General features: G+C 49.2%; 1 pseudogene; it reads left to right on the top strand.

Moving 5' to 3' along the window:
- The first annotated feature begins 1,120 nt into the window (after nt 1-1,120).
- On the top strand, nt 1,121-18,904 carry LOC144828049 (cytochrome c1, heme protein, mitochondrial pseudogene; annotated as a pseudogene).
- The last annotated feature ends 1,172 nt before the right edge of the window (nt 18,905-20,076 follow it).

Here is a 20,076-nt window from a genome sequence, read left to right as displayed (position 1 = left end):
GTCCTTGGTAGAGGAGCGGTCCTGACCCTGAGAGGCATCTTGATGTTCTTGTCCCATCGCCGCCTGTGACCGCGTCGTCTTGCCCCTGGGTGCTGATCATGTCAGATATAACAAAGAAAGAGACAAACATTAATGATTGGTATACTGTGAAACAAATACAGTATTTAAAAAAATTCTCAATAAACGTTTTAGGAAACAATAGTTGCAAGGAAATTGACCTATCTCATCAGATCGACTAGTAGTATTATTGCGGGACTCACAGACCATCTACTTATTATTTATGAACACTAATCCACTGTTCCATTCTGACTATGTACCACCTGACCTAGCCCACATATTCCAGACGGGCCAATTGTTCAATAAGTCTTCATTTAAATTTTAGCACTCAAAAATGCATAGGTGTAGGATACAAGCATAAATTTGTGCATACACCGAATTGTTGGTTGGCTGCATCTGATGTTATGCTAGTGACACTGCTAAGCCTTACCACTGGCTAAACAAACTACAAAAGGTTCTACTAAAGACTGGGGTAAGCAGCACTCAGTGACAGAGAGGATGAGTCACGTACATTGTTCCCAGCAAGGTGCGCGGCTGGTCGGCCGCGCACATCTGTTCTCCCGAGCGCGCAGTGCTGTGTGTGAAGTGCGCACACACACAGCACATCCCGGAAGAGCATTTCTGCACCGAAAGGAAGAAAATGCTAATCCCGTGGCATTTCTATTCTAATTAAAGCAGTGCTGCCGGGCAGATTGTGGTACCTTTGAAAGTATTTATGTTAATCACAGCGCCTATCAAGGGCTGCATTTAACATAAATACTTTCAACCAGCAAACAATCAGCCCCACAGCTGCGCCCTCTTTAGAAAAGAAATGCAGCAAGTCTACAAACAATCATCTGAAAGCACAAGTTCGCGCTTTTAAACTTGCAGCATTTCTTTTCTAAAGAAAGCGCAGCTGCGGGGCGGATTGTTTGCCTTTTGAAAGTATTTGTTAAATGCAGCCCTTGATGGGCGCTGTGATTAACATAAATACTTTCAAAAGGCCTGCAATCAGCCCCGCAGATGCACTCCATTAAGAAAAGAAATACAAGGTGAGAGTCCTTACATCCCGGGAAAGCCAAAGATGAGGGTGGTGGCGGTCAGCCTAGCAGCGCGGAGCTCAGTGCAGAGGGTCACTGGGGACGAGGTGGCCTGGTCTTCGCAGCCCCGGGCTTCCATGTCATTTTCCAGTCTCTCCAGAGGCCGAAAGGTGGCCCTGTCCAAGCTGGGCGTGCTTGTTGCTGGAGGGGCTGGCTTAGCCCTGGCTCTACACAGATCGTTAAAAGCCATTGATTTAGAGCTGCATCCTCCAAAGTATCTTGGAGCCACAGCGGTCCTTTTTTTCTGCCTTGGATCACAGCAGTGTTTGTCGTGGTTATCAGGTATACAAACAGGTGTGTGCTGCCTGCCACAGCATGGAATACTTGGCCTTCCGAAATCTGGTGGAAGTCAGTCACACAGAAGAGGAAGCAAAGGCTTTAGCAGAGGAGTGTGAAGTGATAGACGACCCTGATGAAAATGGAGATAGGTTTAGCCGGCCAGGCAAGCTGTCTGATTACTTCCCCAAGCCATATCCTAATGCGAAGGCATCCCGGACAGCGAACAATGGTGCATTGACCCCTGATCTGAGCTACATTGTCAATGCTAGTGTGGTATCGGGTTCTGTCAGGCCTACATACTCTGCAAAAACACTCGAACACCATAAACAGAAGTTGGCACGGAAACTGAAAATGCAAAGAGACAAGTTTATTAGGACCCCATGGGGTGGTGGTACATTCCTACAGCACCCTTCGGCAATGCAAGAAGTATCACACCGAACATCGGTGCGCGACCTCTTTTATACAGTTTGACAGCAATAAAAAGGTAGGCGGTATACATTTGAACAGTTTTAGGTACATATAAGGACATTTTTGGAGCACAGCCAGCATGTGGGAGTAGCTTAATACCACTGGTCAGTTGGGGGAACATTCCTAAGGAGTGGCCACTCACTAGTCCAAAGATCGTGTGTGCGCATGCGTGAAACTGACCATCGCTCAAAATAGCCTGTTGCCGGGCAAGGTAAAAGTTCATTGGCATGGAGGAAGGACGAAAGGGCACGCTGACCACGAGGCCGCATGTTCATACAAAATGGAAGCCACCAAATACAAAATGGCCCCCGTACGTTTTAGGTCAAGTTAACAGAAAAGCTTGTGTAGCTGAGCTAAACACTAAGTCAGGTACTGCCAAATTACGACAGACGGCCCTTTTAGCGTTTAGCTGTAGCTACCTCATAATGGAAGTAATCCGGATGTTCATCTTCAATATCGATCATCATAATTTGCTTTACTTCAGCATTACTCATCTGTACATTTTTAGCAATAGCTCGTTTGGATGGGATACAGGCTGTAATACATACAGAATATAAAGTAGGACCACATTGAATACATAGGCAACAAAAGAAAAATATCCCTATAATCACGCATAGAACTGTTAACAGTTTCCAACCCCATGTACTAAGCAGAGTCCAAAACCAGCCAGAAAAAGTCCAAGTACCATTGTCAGTATGAATTTCAGCAGAAATTTTGTGCAATTTAGAGATAGCATCATACACAGATGGCGAATTATCTGGGACGTAAACACAACAACTACTTCCGATGATGCGGCATGCACCCCCGCGATCAGCTAACACTACGTCCAGAACCATCCGGTTCTGAAGCGTAACAATTCTAGTAATCTGGAGCTCTTCAGTTATATTTCCTAAAGCAGAGGCAGTTTCATTAGCAACTGCCTCCACAACACGCGTTAGCCGTCTAATTTTCCTGCTGTTTAGAGCAGCACCAACAAAAGAGAATAACCCTAAATTAAAATCCACATATTGTTGTAGTGAGGTGTCAGTTTGGTCGATATCATCAATGTCCAACGTTCTCTTAACTCTATTCAATATAAAATCGTGATACAATACAAAATCATTATGGTATATAGGCGGGGCAATAAACACAGGGGGTAACACAAAAGGTATATAACATGTGCCTAACCATCCAAGAGGAAGACGATGATAACCTTTATTACCGCAAATAAAGTAAGTGTTTCGTGAGGCCACAAATGAAATACCATTGGGAGTATCAAAGGCGAGAGCAATATTGCAGTCACTTCTCCCCACCAGAATTGTTCCTTTATTCCTAATACAAAGATCTGCTTTTGTATCAATAACTGTAATTTTATGTAAACTGGACATATTTGTAAGTCTCTGATTGGTGAAGATACGAGGCGCAGATACATTGTCCGGTCGATATTCTTCCCATTCAAATTTAGTTCCTTCTGCTTGTGGATATCCATCTCGATCATTGTAACAGACCTTGTTCAATCGGAAAAGCAGTCCACCCTTTGTTGGCCATCTTAATGTAAAGAGAAGTGTGTACCAAGCATTACACGAACCATTGTGAGAAAAAAGAAGAGGAGTAAGTGGGGTTCCTCCTTTCTTCTGATGTCCAGGCAACATACCACATACCCAACAATTAGTGGTGTTTGTCATATTATGTGTGTGGTGTAAAATCTGTATGTAACTGTTATTCAAATAAGTCTGTCTATGTCTCTCCTCATGATAGGGCAAAGTAAAATGAAAATGTTCGGATGGAATTGGAGTGGTAGGCAGTAAATAGTTCCGTGCAGGAAACAGTCTTTCTATAGTCCAAGCTATTACTTCTATTACCACTATTGTCGTAACAAAAAGAACCGCACCCAGATTTCTTCTGTTTCTCAATGTCATAGGTGCCATAGTACAATGAACGAAGTCTCAAGAAACAAACTAAAAAATAAAAAATATAGTGCTGAGAACCGAGGCTGCCGCTGATTTCTTCTCCGAGATTCAAGACGGGTGTCGCTACACTGGACAGAACTGATCCCCCCCCCTTGATATTCCCGGCTTCCGTTTTCACAAACCTCGGAACGGTTACTAACCAGTCACGAAAAATACAAAAATATTATTTCCTTGGCCGCAGATTGTACTTCACTCCACCAGAAACAGTGTGGTCCGAGAAGGCTCCCTCCGACTCGTTGGGCATAACAGCTGGGCTCTTCTCCGCGTCCAAGATGTCTCTGTAGTCAGACAGCACAGTAGGGTTCACCAGATCCGGAGAGACACGTCGGCAGTGCGTTGAATGTATCCATCGCTTCTTATTCGTAACGCGCACAGCCGTTCGCGTTGCCAGCAGCACTTGTTCAGGGCCACGCCACCTCGGCTCCAAACTGCTGGATCTCGCAAACACCCGGATCATCACAAAATCGCCAGGATGAAGATTGTGAGCCTCTCCAATGGAATTGTCGGGGAGCGCTTCTCGAACCTGTTGATGAATAGAAAGTAAATCATTTGTTAATCGTGCCAAATAATCGTTCATCATTATACAAGGCACATCATGTATCGAACGAGGCTTTGGAACTCCCCAGATATTCATGGGCCTTCCAAACACCACCTCATAGGGTGTGAGGCCAGTTCGAGAGTGTGTCACTGATCTAATAGACAATAATGCCAATGGCAAAGCGTCCGGCCATTTCAAAGACGTGGATGCCACGATCTTTGCTAGCTTCAGCTTCAGAGTCGCATTATACCTTTCTACTAGACCTGCTGACTGCAGGTGGAATACAGCGTGGAATTTTTGTTTAATTCCCAATCCTTTCAGGACATGCTCCACTATCTTCCCAACGAAATGAGGACCATTATCATTCCACAAAAATTTACAGACACCATAACGTGGGAAGTACTCTTTGAGTAACACCTTAGCTGTTGTTAATGCTGTATTATCCTTCGTGGGGTAGGCTTCAACCCATTTACTGAAAGCACACACCACCACTAGGACGTACTTGAGGTTATTACAGCGCTCCAGCTGGATGTAATCCATTTGCAATACTTCGAATGGTGCAGTAGGTGGAACGAACCCTCCTTTAGGAGTAGAGGTCCCTTTAGCAGGATTGTACTGCAGGCATATCAGACAGGTCTGCACTACTCTCCTAGCCGTGCTGGTAATCTCAGGATGCTCCCAAACTCGTGTAAGCAATTTAGTAATTGCAAGAGCTCAAATATGTGCCAGCCCATGCGTCATTTGAACCATTGCCTGCAAGTAAGCAGCAGGTAATTTCCATCTCTTCATGTCTTTGCTTCTCCAACAACCCTCATCATCCAATACTCCCTCTGTTGCCCATGTTGCGAGTTCTACTTCAGATGCTGACTTCTGAATGTCTAGAATTTCTTCTCTAGCATCATGCCATCGCTCGGCTTGTGATCTCACCACATACATAGAGGAGTCATTTTGCAACATAGCAGTCTCTCTCGCTATGCGATCTGCAAAAGCATTTCCTTGCCCTATTTTGTCTGTCACTTTCTTATGTGCACTACATTTTATTATCGCCACCTTCTTTGGACATAATAGTGCATTCAGGAGGTCGCATACCAATTCTCCCTACATGATGTGTGTTCCGTGTGAAGTCATAAACCCTCGTTCCCTCCAGAGTAGGCCAAAATCATGCGCTACTCCAAAGGCGTAACGACTATCAGTGTATATATTCACACATAGACCAGCACTTAACTCACATGCTTTCGGTAAGGCTATCAACTCAGCTGCTTGGGCAGATTTTTGCGGTATTCGTGCTGTTTCTACCACTGTCTTAAGTGTCGTGATCGCATAGGCCGCGGAAGCCGTACCATCTGGCAATCTCACACACGATCCATCAACCCACAGTTCCCCATCTACTTCAGGAAGTGGCGTGTCCTGTAAATCGACACGACCCTTTGTTTGTTCGTGAGTCAGAAAAACACAATCATGTTGTTCTTCTTCCTGAGTCTCAGTAACAGGATATGGCAATAAAGTAGCGGGGTTCAAAGTGGCGCACCTCTTCAATGTAATGTGTGGCGCCAACAGTGTTAACTCGTATCCTGTTAAACGGGCACTGGTTAGATGCTGCGTTTTCGTTTGATTCAATAGCGCATCTACTGCATGGGGAACTAACACCAGCAATTTGTGTGACAAAACTATTCCCTCACTCTGCTGTATAGCTACTGCTGTTGCTGCAACTGCTCGGAGGCATCCAGGCAGTCCTCGAGCCACAGGATCGAGTACCGCTGAAAAATATGCACAAGGTCTCTGTTTATCTCCGTGTAATTGTACTAAAACTGACAATGCGCACCCATCCTTCTCGTGTATATACAGTGTAAAGAGTTTTGTATAATCTGGTGTACCTAACACTGGTGCAGAACAAAGAGCTTGTCTCAATTGTTCAAAAGCATTCTGGCATTCATCCGTCCATTCAAGAGGGGTTGCCGCAGTTTTGGACAGCAATGCTAACAAAGGTTTTACAATGTACGAAAATCCTAGTATCCATTGCCTACAAAAGGACGTCAAACCTATAAAGGCGCGAACATCCTTCTGCGTGCAAGGGACTGGTGTATCTAAAATTGCTTGAATTCGATCTGATGTTAATGCACGTCCCTCCTTAGACAAAAGATGACCGATGTATGTCACCTTTGGTCTACAATATTGTAGCTTCTTTCGTGAAACCTTGTGATTGTGTTCAGCAAGGAAAGAAAGCAGGGAAAGTGTACTCTCCTCACATTGCTCCTGTGTGTCTGCCACAAGCAAAATGTCGTCAACATATTGGATAAGTGCCACCCCAGACTGCAAATCAAAGGAATCAAGCTGTCTTTTCAAAGCCTGGCTGTAAATGCTAGGACTTTCTGTGTAACCTTGAGGAACTCGACAAAATCTATAAGATTTATTATTTAGTGTAAAACCGAACAAATATCGGCTATCAGGATGAATGGGGATCGAAAAAAATGCGTTTTTCAAATCGATCACCGTAAATGTAGTAGCTGTGGGTGGAACCAAAGTAAGTAATGTGGTAATATCGGACACTACTGGATACTGGGGTACAACTATCCTTCCCTCAAATCAATAATAAAGCGATAGATCTTAGAATCTGTATCTTTCTTTAGGATTTTTCTTTTCTTTAGGATCGGAAGAATGGGACTGTTGCAAACATTGTAGGGAACTTCCTCCACCACCCCTGCCGTTATCAAGTCACTCACAATATGTGTCAAAGCTATTTCGCCTTCTCTAGAGATCTTGTATTGAGGAACCCGAGGTAAAATCGCTCCCTCCTTCACAGTAATGCGCACAGGAGGAATAATCATTTGACCCACATCAGTATCGGAAGTAGCCCATAACGAGGAAGCTGAAGAGCGGCCGCAACTCACCTGGAGAGTTGCGGCGGAGCCCGTGAGTAACCCCTCGCCTCTCTATTGCACATTAGGTGCCTGTATATAGTATAGAGTATTGTTTCTTTAGGCTTAGCACGACTTAGGCACGCTAACCCTGTCAGGTCACTGTCAATCAATCAATCATTGACACTTATAAAGCGCGCTACCTACCCGTAGGGTCTCAAGGCGCTGGGGGGGGGGGGGAGCCGCTACTGCTCGAACAGCCAGGTCTTCAGCTTCTTCCTGAAGGAGAGGTGGTCTTGGGTCAGGCGCAGGTCGGTCGGGAGGGAGTTCCAGGTCTTGGCGGCCAGGTAGGAGAAGGACCTTCCTCCTGTAGTCGCTCTTCGGATGCGGGGGACGGCGGCGAGGGCGTGGTTGGCTGATCGGAGGTGGCGTTTGGGAGCGTAGAAGTTGACTCGGCTGTTGAGGTAGCTCGGGCCTTGGTCGTGTAGGGCTTTGTGTGCGTGGGTGAGGAGGCGGAAGGTGATTCTTTTGTTGACGGGGAGCCAGTGAAGGTCTCTCAGGTGTCCGGAGATGTGGCTGGTACGTGGGACGTCGAGGATGAGTCTGGCCGAGGCGTTCTGGATCCGCTGGAGTCTCTTCTGGAGCTTGGCGGTGGTACCGGCGTAGAGGGCGTTGCCGTAGTCCAGTCGGCTGGTGACGAGGGCCTGGGTGACGGTCTTCCTGGTCTCGGTGGGGATCCACCAGAAGATCTTCCGTAGCATGCGTAGGATGTTGAAGCACGCCGAGGAGACGCTGTTGACTTGCCTGGTCATGGAGAGGGAGGCGTCCAGGATGAAGCCCAGGTTGCGTGCATGGTCTGTTGGTTTGGGTGCGGTGCCCAGGGCGGGGGGCCACCAGGAGTTGTCCCAGGCGGAGGGCGAGGAGCCCAGGATGAGGACCTCCGTCTTGTCCGAGTTCAGTTTCAGGCGGCTGGTCGTCATCCACTCGGCTACCTCTTTCATCCCTTCGTGCAGGTTGGTTCTGGCGGCGGCGGGGTCGTTGGTCAGGGAGAGGATCAGCTGGGTATCGTCGGCGTAGGAGATTATGCTGAGGTTGTGTTTGCGTACGATGGCCGCGAGGGGGCTCATGTAGACGTTGAAGAGGGTGGGGCTCAGAGATGATCCTTGGGGGACGCCGCAGATGACTTCGGAGGCCTCTGACTTGTACGGTGGTAGGCGAACTCTCTGTGTTCTTCCGTCGAGGAAGGAGATGATCCATTCCAGTGCCTTCCCCTGGATTCCGGCGTTGTTGAGACGCTGTACTAGGGTGCGGTGGCAGACCGTGTCGAAAGCCGCGGAGAGGTCTAGGAGGATGAGGGCCGCTGTTTCTCCCTTGTCCATCAGGGCTCGGATGTCATCGGTGGCGGCGATGAGGGCGGTCTCGGTGCTGTGATTGGCACGGAAGCCTGACTGTGAGGGGTCGAGGGATCCGTTCGTCTCGAGGAAGGCGGCCATCTGCTTGTTGACGGTCTTCTCGATGACCTTGGCTGGAAACGGGAGGAGCGAGATGGGTCGGTAATTCTTGAGGTCGGTGGGGTCCGCTGTTGGTTTCTTGAGTAGAGCGCTGAGTTCGGCGTGTTTCCAGCTCTCCGGGAAGATGGTGGTGTCGAAGGATGTGTTGATGATGTCTCGCAGGTGGGGTGCGATGACAGCGTCGGCCTTGTTGAAGACGTGGTGAGGGCAGGGGTCGGTCGGTGATCCGGAGTGGATGGAGTTCATCGTGCGGATGGTGTCTTCGGTGCTGATCGGGGTCCAGGCGTGGAGGGTGGTGGTGGGGGGTGGTTGTTCGGTCCTGGTGTGCGCAGGTTGGTTGTTGAAGCTGTTGTGTATGTCCGCGATCTTGTTGTGGAAGTATGAAGCGAGGGAGTTGCAGAGGTCTTGCGATGGGGTGATGTCGTTGTTACCTGCGCTGGGGTTGGAAAGCTCTTTCACGATGTTGAAGAGTTCCTTGCAGTTGTGTGCGTTGTTGTCCAACCGGTCCTTGAATGCTGTTTTCTTGGCGGCGCGGATCAGCTGGTGGTGTTTCCGGGTGGCAAGTTTGAAGGAGGTCCTGTTGTCTGGTGTCGGTTCCCTTCTCCAGACTTTCTCGAGGGCTCGGCAGTTCTTCTTGGAGCTCTTGAGTTCGTCGGTGAACCATGGGGCCTTCTTGCTGCCGGGTCTGCTAGGCGGGGTCCTCAGTGGGGCGAGTTCGTCGGCGCAGTTGCTGATCCACTTCGTGAGGTTGTCGGCGGCCTGGCTGGGGTTCGCTGAGCTGGCAGGAGGGTGCTGGCCCAGGGAGGTGGCGAGCTGGTCTGCCGTGATCTTGTTCCAGCTTCTGCGGGCGGCCTGTTGCTGGTGTTGGTGGGTCGTTGTTCTTTTGAAGGTGAAGTGGACGCAGCTGTGGTCCGTCCATTGAAGCTCTGTGGTGTGGCTGAAGGTGACGTCTTTGCTGGATGAGAAGACGGCGTCGAGTGTGTGTCCGGCGAGGTGGGTGGGGGTGGATACCAGCTGCTTGAGTCCAAGATTGGCGAGGTTGTCGAGCAGGGTGCTGGTGTTGCGGTCGTTGTTGTTCTCCAGATGGAAGTTGAGGTCTCCCAGGAGGATGTAGTCATCGGAGGGGAGGGCGTGCGGGCTGACGAAGTCGGCGATGTCCTCGCTGAATTGCGTGCGTGGTCCAGGGGGTCGGTAGATCAGGGTGCCTCTGAGGGTGGTGTTCGGGTTGGTGTGGATCTGGAAATGCAGGTGTTCGGCGCTGGTCGGAGTGTTGTCGGTGCTGGTCGTGAGCCGGATGGTGCTCCTGTGGATGATGGCGATGCCTCCTCCCATCTGGTTGGCGTTGCGGTCCCTCCGGACGATCTTGTAGCCCTCCGGGATGGCGATGGCGATGTCGGGGGCTGAGGAGGCGTTCATCCAGGTCTCCGTGAGGAAGGCAACGTCAGGGGCTGTGGCGTCTAGGAGGCTCCAGAGTTCGATGGCGTGTCTGTGGACGGAGCGGGTGTTGAGCAGGATGCACTTGAGGTGGGTGCTGCTGGTGTTCGACTTGGCGGGTGCTGGTGCGAGGCAGGTCCGGATGCAGGTGAACTTGCAGGCGTGGCAGCTGAAAGGTCCGTGGGTACGTCGTGGAGTGGCCTGGTGGCAGTCGGGAAGTCGGCCGGTGTTGAGTGCGATGAGGGTAGCGGCGGAGTACGTCAGGCGGGTCGGTCGCGGTCGGGCTCCTCGGGGGCCGGGGGTCCTGGCACTGGGCGCGGTCCAGGCGCGGACGGGCGCAGACGGGCTTACCTTTGGCGCGCCTTCGGCGCACAATCGGCGCACCCGCTGCGCGTGACCGCTGCGCGTTCGCACGGTCGCCATTTAAGGCGAAGTGCGCGGGTGGGCGGAGCAGCTGGGAGGCGGGAGCGGGGAGGGTTACAGAAGGCAGAAAGGGGCGGGGCCAAGCGGCGGTGGCGGGAAAGGGAGGGCGGGGGGCGTCGAGGTCGGCGGTAGGCGGGCAACAAGGAAGGAGGGCGACACGGAGGAAGTACAATGCAATAAAAATACAGGCACAAATGAACGCAACAGTAGGAAAAAACAAGGTTAACACAGACAAGCACAAATATCCGTCAAAACAGGCACAAATGAACGCAACAGTAGGAAAAAACAAGGTTAACACAGACAAGCGCAAATATCCGTCAAAACAATACAAAAACCACTCGCAGCGGCGGGAGCCGGCAACGAGTCAGCAGCGAGGCAGAGGGCGGCAGGGGGCACACGCAGCAGCTGGTGGCCGTGCGGCGCGGGGGTGTCCCACAAGTGGGTCACACTCACCTGCGTCGCACGGTCGCCATTTAAGGCCAAGTGCGCGGGTGGGCGGAGCAGCTGGGAGGCGGGAGCGGGGAGGGTTACAGAAGGCAGAAAGGGGCGGGGCCAAGCGGCGGTGGCGGGAAAGGGAGGGCGGGGGGCGTCGAGGTAGGCGGTAGGCGGGCAACAAGGAAGGAGGGCGACACGGAGGAAGTACAATGCAATAAAAATACAGGCACAAATGAACGCAACAGTAGGAAAAAACAAGGTTAACACAGACAAGCACAAATATCCGTCAAAACAGGCACAAATGAACGCAACAGTAGGAAAAAACAAGGTTAACACAGACAAGCGCAAATATCCGTCAAAACAATACAAAAACCACTCGCAGCGGCGGGAGCCGGCAACGAGTCAGCAGCGAGGCAGAGGGCGGCAGGGGGCACACGCAGCAGCTGGTGGCCGTGCGGCGCGGGGGTGTCCCACAAGTGGGTCACTGTATATACATATAAAGCACTTTTGATATAGATAGCCCTCGATTACTAATCAACCCCCCCCAACACGTCTCACACTAAGTCCCTAGCCTCTGTATCTGTGTCTTGAAGCCCCATACCCTTTTTCCCTCACGATACTATTTCCACTCCTCACGACCCGGTGTTGGTGGAGGTGCTTATAGTCCGATGCAGTGGGACTAACGGCTCCTTTTTCCTGTTTTCTCATTGCCCTCCGGTGGACTCCCCGAGGAAGACCCGGATCTACACCCAAGACCCGGCACTACACCCAAGACCCGGCACTACTCCCGAGACCTGGCACTGCATCTGAGGACCCGGAGTTACATCCCAAGATCCGTCCCTTCTTCGCAAAATTCGAATCCCACTTCTGATCTCCCTCACACCCCTTGGACTCTGTTGCACGGATTCTCAGTGTATCAATAAACCACACAATTGCACGCTATATCCGGCCTCCTTGCCTGCTTTTCCAGCCAGCCGACCGCCCACCATCACAGTCCCATAATATTATCTGGTGTATTTGGGGATAATAGAAACGGACATGGGGCAGTGAATTTGTCAACATGAAACGTAAGAGGTTGAGACAATGGGCTTAGAGAAGGTGTTCCATCGAACCCTATTGCTGTAATCGTTTCGCCGGACAGGGGAGCCCTTGGAACCAAGTGTTTGGACAAAGCGCTACGAGTAGCTCCTGTGTCAACCAGAAACTGATCAGTAGAACCCAAAACGTGTGCTGATATATATGGACCCCTTTGATCGACTGGTACCTCAACCGATTCCACACCCCATCCTACGCAATCCTATGCATATCTATTATCCTGAGACTCAGTATTTTCTCCTTCAGCTATCTGATATTGATTCCGCCGATCAAAAGTATTATGTTCAACCTGACCACGACCCCTCTCTTCAAACCTACCACGGTCATTCGCTCCTCCTCTCGGTCCTGAATAACTATTCCGTGACCTTCCACTTCCTCGACCCTTCTGACTACGCTGCTCACGAAGTACCGGACAATCTGCAACCCAATGTCCAAACTGTTTACAATATGCACACTGATCCTCAGAAATGTCGGAACAAGGGGGAGACGTAACGTACGATCCTCGTCTACCCCTATCATTCCCTCTCGATTGCGTAGCATGAACCTGTGCCAACATCACTTTCGTCTTTAAGTCCTTTGCTTTCTTATCACTACTTTCTTTAGCCTCTAGTTCCTGTCGTTCATAATACTGAGCCATAGTTAATAAGGAAGCGGGCGTTGCAGTGGTCCATGAACTTTCACTAGACTTAAATCGTTTTGCAATCTCCGGTAGGAGATTAGCCACATACTTGTCTACGAACAAATGTCTGCCCGTATCCTCTGTTAATAATTGACCACTGTAATCATGGAATGCTTCCTCAAAACGTGAAAAGAAATCAGAAACCGATTTGTCTGACTTCTGCTTACAAGATGCTAATACTGTCCAATCTATTTTCTTAGGGGGGACAAGCGTTTTTAATTTATTCAAGATAGCCGTTGGTAATTCTAAAATCAACTGACACGGCTTACATGCAGGTTCCCTATCTAAATCAGCTCTCACTATGTCCTTCCAATCTGCACCTAATATCGTTCGATCATCAAACTTACGAATCACCCTCCACATATCAGGAGGCAATATCAATCCAAAGAAAAGATCAATATCAACTAACGTCATAATACATGAAGAAATAGCGCCCTCCACACCTTCATAGAAAGCTGCTGGATTTTTACGGGGGTCAGGCAAAGCATTCTTAAGTGCCATAACATCTGCTCTATTCCATGGCGTATAAACCCAATTATATATGAAGTAACCCTTCGCATCTACAGACGTCTTATCATCGTCCGTGCCTGCCCCTTTAGGAGGGACATACAAAGGCGCAGCTTCTCGCATAGGCATAACATTAATCGCAACACTCTTATCTGATCCATAGATAGGGCACACTCTGGAATTTTCCGTCGATCCAGACGCTGATGGATCCGATGCCTTTTTCGCCGCTCGTAATCGTGTCGCCTCGTCCCGTAGCCAAGTCAAACGTTGGAAAAATTCATCCGCATCTGAAAGAGCAAAAACACCTTTACGAAAATTCTCACGACCAACTGATATATCTTTAGGTTCCAACTCAGGAGAAGCAAAATATCAGTCGGGTGGCACACTATGCTAAGCACGATTTTTAGCTTAATTGCTTTTAAGCCACACCCTTGATTGCATCGGTCATTCCCCTTTGAGAGACACCCAGTTTTTTCATCCCACTTAAAGCCATGGTCTACAAGAGCGGTCGGGTTGTTGGCGCACATAGCCGTGGCTGCAGCGCACAGAGACCTTACTCTGCCGCACCCAGAGGAAAAAAATTAGAGGGAACATTGGTCACGTACACCTCAAAAAAATTACTAACTAAACCTATCAATCCATCCACCACTATCTCTTATTAGTGACAAGAGAACAAAGGAAGGACTAGAGTCTCTATAGCAATAGCATTACCTAACTTAAGTTCTCTAAGTAAACTCTTACATAATCAGCCCAAGCAAGCGCAAAGTTGCAAACAAGTAAGAGCAGCACTGGGCACCTGTGTCCTAGAATCACAGAAGATTTTGAAACGTAATTTGCCTGCAATGTAAGCAGCAGTATTCTTGCCATTCGGGAACAAATTATACATAATACTTAAACTACTAGTAACTACTAGTATATTAGCTACTCACCAAGCCCCACGACCTCGACACCTAGCAGGTCCAGCAGGTTATGCTCCCTGGACGGCGCAGTCTGCCGCAAGGCAGGCGTCTCTTGGACGCAGGCGCCTTGCTCTTGGAGCGCCCATTAGTACCCTTAGGCATGGTTCTAGGGTGAGTTGGAGGCACAAAAGAACATTTAGAAGGGAAAAAGGAAGTTAGGGGAAGGAGTAGGAGCTTAAAGAAGGAAGTAATATAAAACAGTAGAAAAGTGAAAAAAACACAGTAAAAGTAGAAATAAAATATAGAGGGAGGATAGAAAGGCAGGCCTAAGAAACATAGCATAGAGTGAAAAAACAAGATGGCCGCACCTAGCGCGATCGCGTGGGTACGTTTGTGCCATCTTTTACCATGAGCACGCAAACAGCATCGCAAACACGTAAAACGCATTCCCGAACATGACATACGCATCCCGAACACGCTATACGCGACCCGCAACAGGAAATAAGGCATCAAGAATGGGCGGGATAAGTAAAAAACAAGATGGCCGTGCCCATAGGCGACCACATGGGTAAGTTAGCGAGATACTATCCCCCGAGCACGCAAACAGACTCCCAACCACGCAATATGCATTCGCGAGCAAGAAAAATGCATCGCGCACGGATGGGACAAGCAAAAACGCGCGCTCCCGTAGCTCGCGAGGCGCATGTGCAACTTCGCTTAGCTACGCGTAGCGCGACTATGCAAACTACACCCAGGGTTAACCTACATTGTTCATAGAGATGAGGACATGCATGATTTCAAATTAGGAGTCTCTCTCCGTATCTGTCAGCTTCGCAATTATTGATGCATTGGCCCTCAATACGATGTCGGTCAGAGTTGCCTCCGACTGTCACCGTTCTGGATTGGGAACCGACCGACCTCAGGCAGGTGATTCCAACTAGATTATTTAGATGCGACCTCACATGGTGTGGTCGGAAACTTCCATTTTACAGTGGGAACATGTGCAGCGGAATGAAACTGCCCGCAGCACAAGCTCCCAGTGAAAAATGTGCCTGCCACATGGTGCAGGGATGTATCACACGGTGCAGGGATGTTTAGGGCCAAATGTGGAGAGTAAGGGGTTAAAGGGGCACTGCTATGGGCCCCCGAAGTCCGTTTCCAAAAGCCAATCCATGTCGAAAAGGCCGACATGGAGTGGCTGTCAGAAACCAACATCATATTCTGCCGTCCTTAAGGGATTATGAGGGCTTTCTGATTGGCCAACAGGCTCCTTGAGCCTATCAGACCCACGTCAGATTGCCGGGCCTGTTTAAACTCTGACTGCCGGTATCATAATATGGAGGTCAACTTTAAACCTACAATGTCCAACGAATAGCATCCGGTCTAGGCCAGCACTCTCCCCAGCAGCTCCGCATCACCGCCGCATCACCACAGTGCAAAGTCCTCCCCTGAGAAGGGTTCGCACCGGCAGCCCGATTACAGCCTCAGAGGTGCTCCCATCCTAGCCTGCCTGGTGTTCCCCTTGCCCTCTGCTTTTTGATTCTGCATATTCCTTGTTGCCCGCTAGCTGCATTATTCCTCTGGTTATTATTTTATTTAGTTCAACCGGCACCCGCCGGTTTCCCACCATTGCTGCCCCCTGCGGCCCCACCGACACAGCCCTGCTCCCGCCTTCCTACCTCCAGCTCTGCCCCCTCTCCTACCTAATGGCGGGCGCTGCGGGGAGCGCGTGTGAGACCTTGACCTACGGTCTAGGCCAGCACTCTCCCTAGCAGCTCTGCATCACTGCTGCATTGTCGCAGTGCAGAGTCTTCCCCTGAGAAGGGTTCATGCTGGCAGCCCGATTCCTGCCTCAGAAGTGCTTCCATCCTAGCCTGCCTGGTGTTTCCTTCACCCTCAGCTTTTTACTTCTGCATATTCCTTGTTGCCCGGTAGCTGCCTTATTCCTCTGGTTATTATTTTATTTAGTTCAATCGGCACCCTGCCGGTTTCCCGCTGCTGCTGCCCCTGCAGCCCCTCCCCCGACACAGCCTCTCCGCTCCCGCATCACTACCTCTAGTCCCGCCCCCTCCCTAGTTAATGGTGGCCGCACGCAGTGCTCGCGCCACTGGCGTGCCTATCGCAAGTCCGTCTGCGCACGTGCAAGACCCGACCACGACCAGCGCCTGGAACCCTGGATCCACAACCTTCCACCGCTACGACTCCGTCGCCCTCCTTGCACTAAACCACGGAAGACTCAGAGACTGCCAACAGGCATAGCCAAACTCGATCCACGGCCAGTTCTCCTGCCTCCACTGCCATCAGATCGTCACCACCAACCCGGCCTCTGACATCGCAGACACATTTGCCGACAACACCCTAAGATGCATCCTCCTCAACGTGCGCTTCGTACACAACACGCCATAGAAATCTGGAACCTACTTGACTCTCTGTAGTTCAACATTGCCTTCTTCACGGAGACCTGGACCAACACCACCTCCACCCCGGACATAAACACTGTCATCCTGGACATATAAAAGATCCAGTGGAAGAACCGCCTAACTACCCAGGAGGGGGCCTCACCCACAAGAGCACCCTCTGCCTCATCCCCTCCAGCGAAACCTTCTCGTCCACTGAACACCTGCACTTCCAGATCCAGACCAGACCTAACACCACACTCCAAGGAACCATCATCTACAGACCTCCTTGCCCCCGGACACCCTTTGCAACCACCATCAACGACTTCATCGCATCCCATGCCATTGCGTCAATGAACCATATACTTATTGGAGACCTTAACTTCCACCTCGACAACCCCAGTGACCCCAACTCCACTATCCTCCGTGACAACCTCGCCAACACCAGACTCAACAACTCGTCACCACATCGACACACAGAGCGGGATACAGCCTCAACCACATCTTCGCTGCAGGTAACAGCGTTCACTTTAGCCACACAACGCAATCACCATGGACCGACCACCACTGCTTCCACTGCACTGTCGACAAACCCAAGGCTTCAAAACCACCCCCGCCCACCATGAAAGAACTGGAGCAAGGTTACCGATGAGCTACTGAACTCCACCCTCCCCCCGAGACAACCCCAACTGGGCATTTGATGAAAACATAGCAGCCAGAGGACTCCACACTTGGATCTCCAACTGCGCAGATGAGCTTGTCCCGCTATGCAACCCCGGCTAACAGACCCCCAGGAAAGCCTCCTGGTTCACAACCGATCTCCAAGAAGCCAGGTGCACCTGCAGACACCTGGAGAAGAACTGGAGGAACACCAAGACAACCGATAACTACTCCACCTACAAGGACACCATGACAAACTACTACAACCAAATCAGAACAACGAAGAGGAACTTCACTCACAACAAAATCCTTGTCAACTCCACCAACTCCAAGGAACTCTTCAGTGTCATTCAGGAATTCACCAGCCCATGCAGAAAAGCCACAGACATCACTCCATCCCAAGAACTCTGCGACAAGCTTGGAGACTACTTCCAATTCACGATCAGAACACTCTACGACAACTTTGTCGACCACCCACAAGAAGCCACAACGGGCCCCGCCCCCCGGAGACACCAGCCAGCCGACCAATCATGATCGAGGACACCGCCACGATCATGAAAGGCATCCACTTTCGTCCAACTTTACCTTTGTGAATCGGGCCCTCAGTGTTTACTGGACACACAGCAATGCATCTCAGATAGATTGTGATGTTAATCTAATTTTATATCATATGTTGAAGGTGATAACATTTCACAAACAGCAGAGGAAGCAGAAAGCGGCACAGAGTACTTTTGTGGTCGTACAGTTTAAATGAGTTTGAAAAGCAGGGTTGGATTGGGATTCAAAGTCGGGCTGGGCACGCTAAAAAACGTGGCCCACATTTGCATATTGCCTTTCCTCAAAACACTGCTTCAGTTAAGTTTTATAAAAAGATGGGGGGGTTCTGACAGAGTCATTTTTTTTAACTTTAATAAGATTTAAAAAAATGCACGGATTAGTTCAAAGTGGTGAAACACACCTGAAAACAAGTGAGGCCTCTTTTTCTCAGACCCCCGGCCCCCACGCAATATGCATACATTAATGGGCCAGCACAGCGAGAGAAAGGGAGTAATACCTCTGCCCATTGATAAATGGGAGGTAATGGATGCCTATCTACCTCCAGAAAGGCCACTTAGGCACCCACTGGGCTACTGGCGGCATGTGACCATATCAGACACAACCCAAATCACCCCCAGGCTGCACAGGAAAGCAGCCCAGCCCTGAAACTGGGATACTGGCCCTTCAGCATTTGCCCAAGTGCCTGCCTTACCAATACGACCTTGATGTAAAGTAGCTGGCCAGGCTTGTTAAGTTCATACCTGTCGGTGGAAATAGTAGCAGCAGCATTCATTGCCAGTAAGTGTCGCTATCCTCTGTGAACCGCAGTTGTATTTTATTCTCTATTAGGGAAAATACTGGGCCTGCCATTAAATCGACAGTTTTGAAAAAAACAATGTCCTGATTGTTTAATGTTCTTAATTGATTCACTTTGATCACAGGCCCAGAAACGAAGAGAACCCAAGGCCAATTGCCTGAGCTCCAGATCCACATGTATAGAGAGGCATTTCACCTGGCCTAAGCCCCCTGGCAAGAGGTTTTCTGGCTCTGCACTTACAGAAACGACTTGGCTTGTTAAAGTCAAATGTGAGCCAAAAAGTTAATGAAAATACAGTTTACTTCGTGGTTCTAAAGAAATTATGATATTGTAGAGTCAAAAATCTTAGCTGTAGCAGATGTTACTTTCTGACATTTTAATGTCTCAGGAGTGATATATATACGTTTGTTTGCATACTAATTAAGGCATTGACTCAGTGGTATTATGTAAGTATAAACTCTTTAGTCGCCTTCACCTTAGAAAAAAACTACTACTTTCATGTGGTTAAAATGTTGCTGCAACAGGTTTTCTTTTTTAAATAAGAACTTTTCATTTGTAAGAAGAGTAGGGAAACTGTCAGATAGAAATGCAATTTAAAAGACGACGAGGCGCGATCAAGGATATATTTCATATGACAGAATTTCCAAATTTTTATTTATTTAAACGTTTTAAATAGTGCTGGATGGAACCTTTGGTTTATTTCATAGCATTAAATATGGTTACAAGAAATACAGGGGCTTATTTATAGGCCCCTTGTGCCGCTGGTGCGTCACTTTGTGTGACGCACCAGTGGCGCAACTTACTGTCCCATATTTACAAGGACACATAAAGCAGCCCTGCGTGGCTATTCATCTCCTTGTAAATATGGCCCATTTACACACAACACTTTGCGTGCCATGGGTGCTGATGTGGGTCTTCCCATGCAATACCCATGGTTTCTGTCACATTTCCAGATTTACGAGAATTCGTACACCTGGAAATGCATCAGAATGCCATGCCTCCCCAGGGGAGGTGTAGGGAGGCGCAATGAGGAGAAATGTTTTTCTTTCTCCTCATTTCTTTCCTCTTTCTATGCCTGCTGCATTCTGAAGCACACATTGAATGAGGAAATCACCTCTTGTGATTGTTTATGTGCAGGAAGGTATCCCTACCTGCACATTGATCGCTGTATCTCCTGTTCTCGTTGAAGTAGTCTCCAAGGCACTTAAAACTTGTAGTTGACCCTAACATTTCTTGGTCCAGAAAAAACATTGTTTTTTTGTGATCTAGGGCTAGATGTAGGTAATTCTATTTTACCACTTCTAAAATACCGAATTTTACCGATTCGGTATTTAAGAAGTGGTAAAATAGAAGGGGGCACATGTAGGTATTTCAAAATCGGTAAATACCGAATCTGTAAAATTCGGTATTTACTGATTCGGTAAATACAGAATCGGTATCCCCCATTGATTCCTATGG

This window comes from Lissotriton helveticus, chromosome 4_1, assembly GCF_964261635.1.
Source record: "Lissotriton helveticus chromosome 4_1, aLisHel1.1, whole genome shotgun sequence".
NCBI lineage: Eukaryota > Metazoa > Chordata > Amphibia > Caudata > Salamandridae > Lissotriton > Lissotriton helveticus.
The sequence above is the reverse complement of the archived record's forward strand: the minus strand, read 5'-3'. Positions and strand labels throughout refer to the sequence as shown.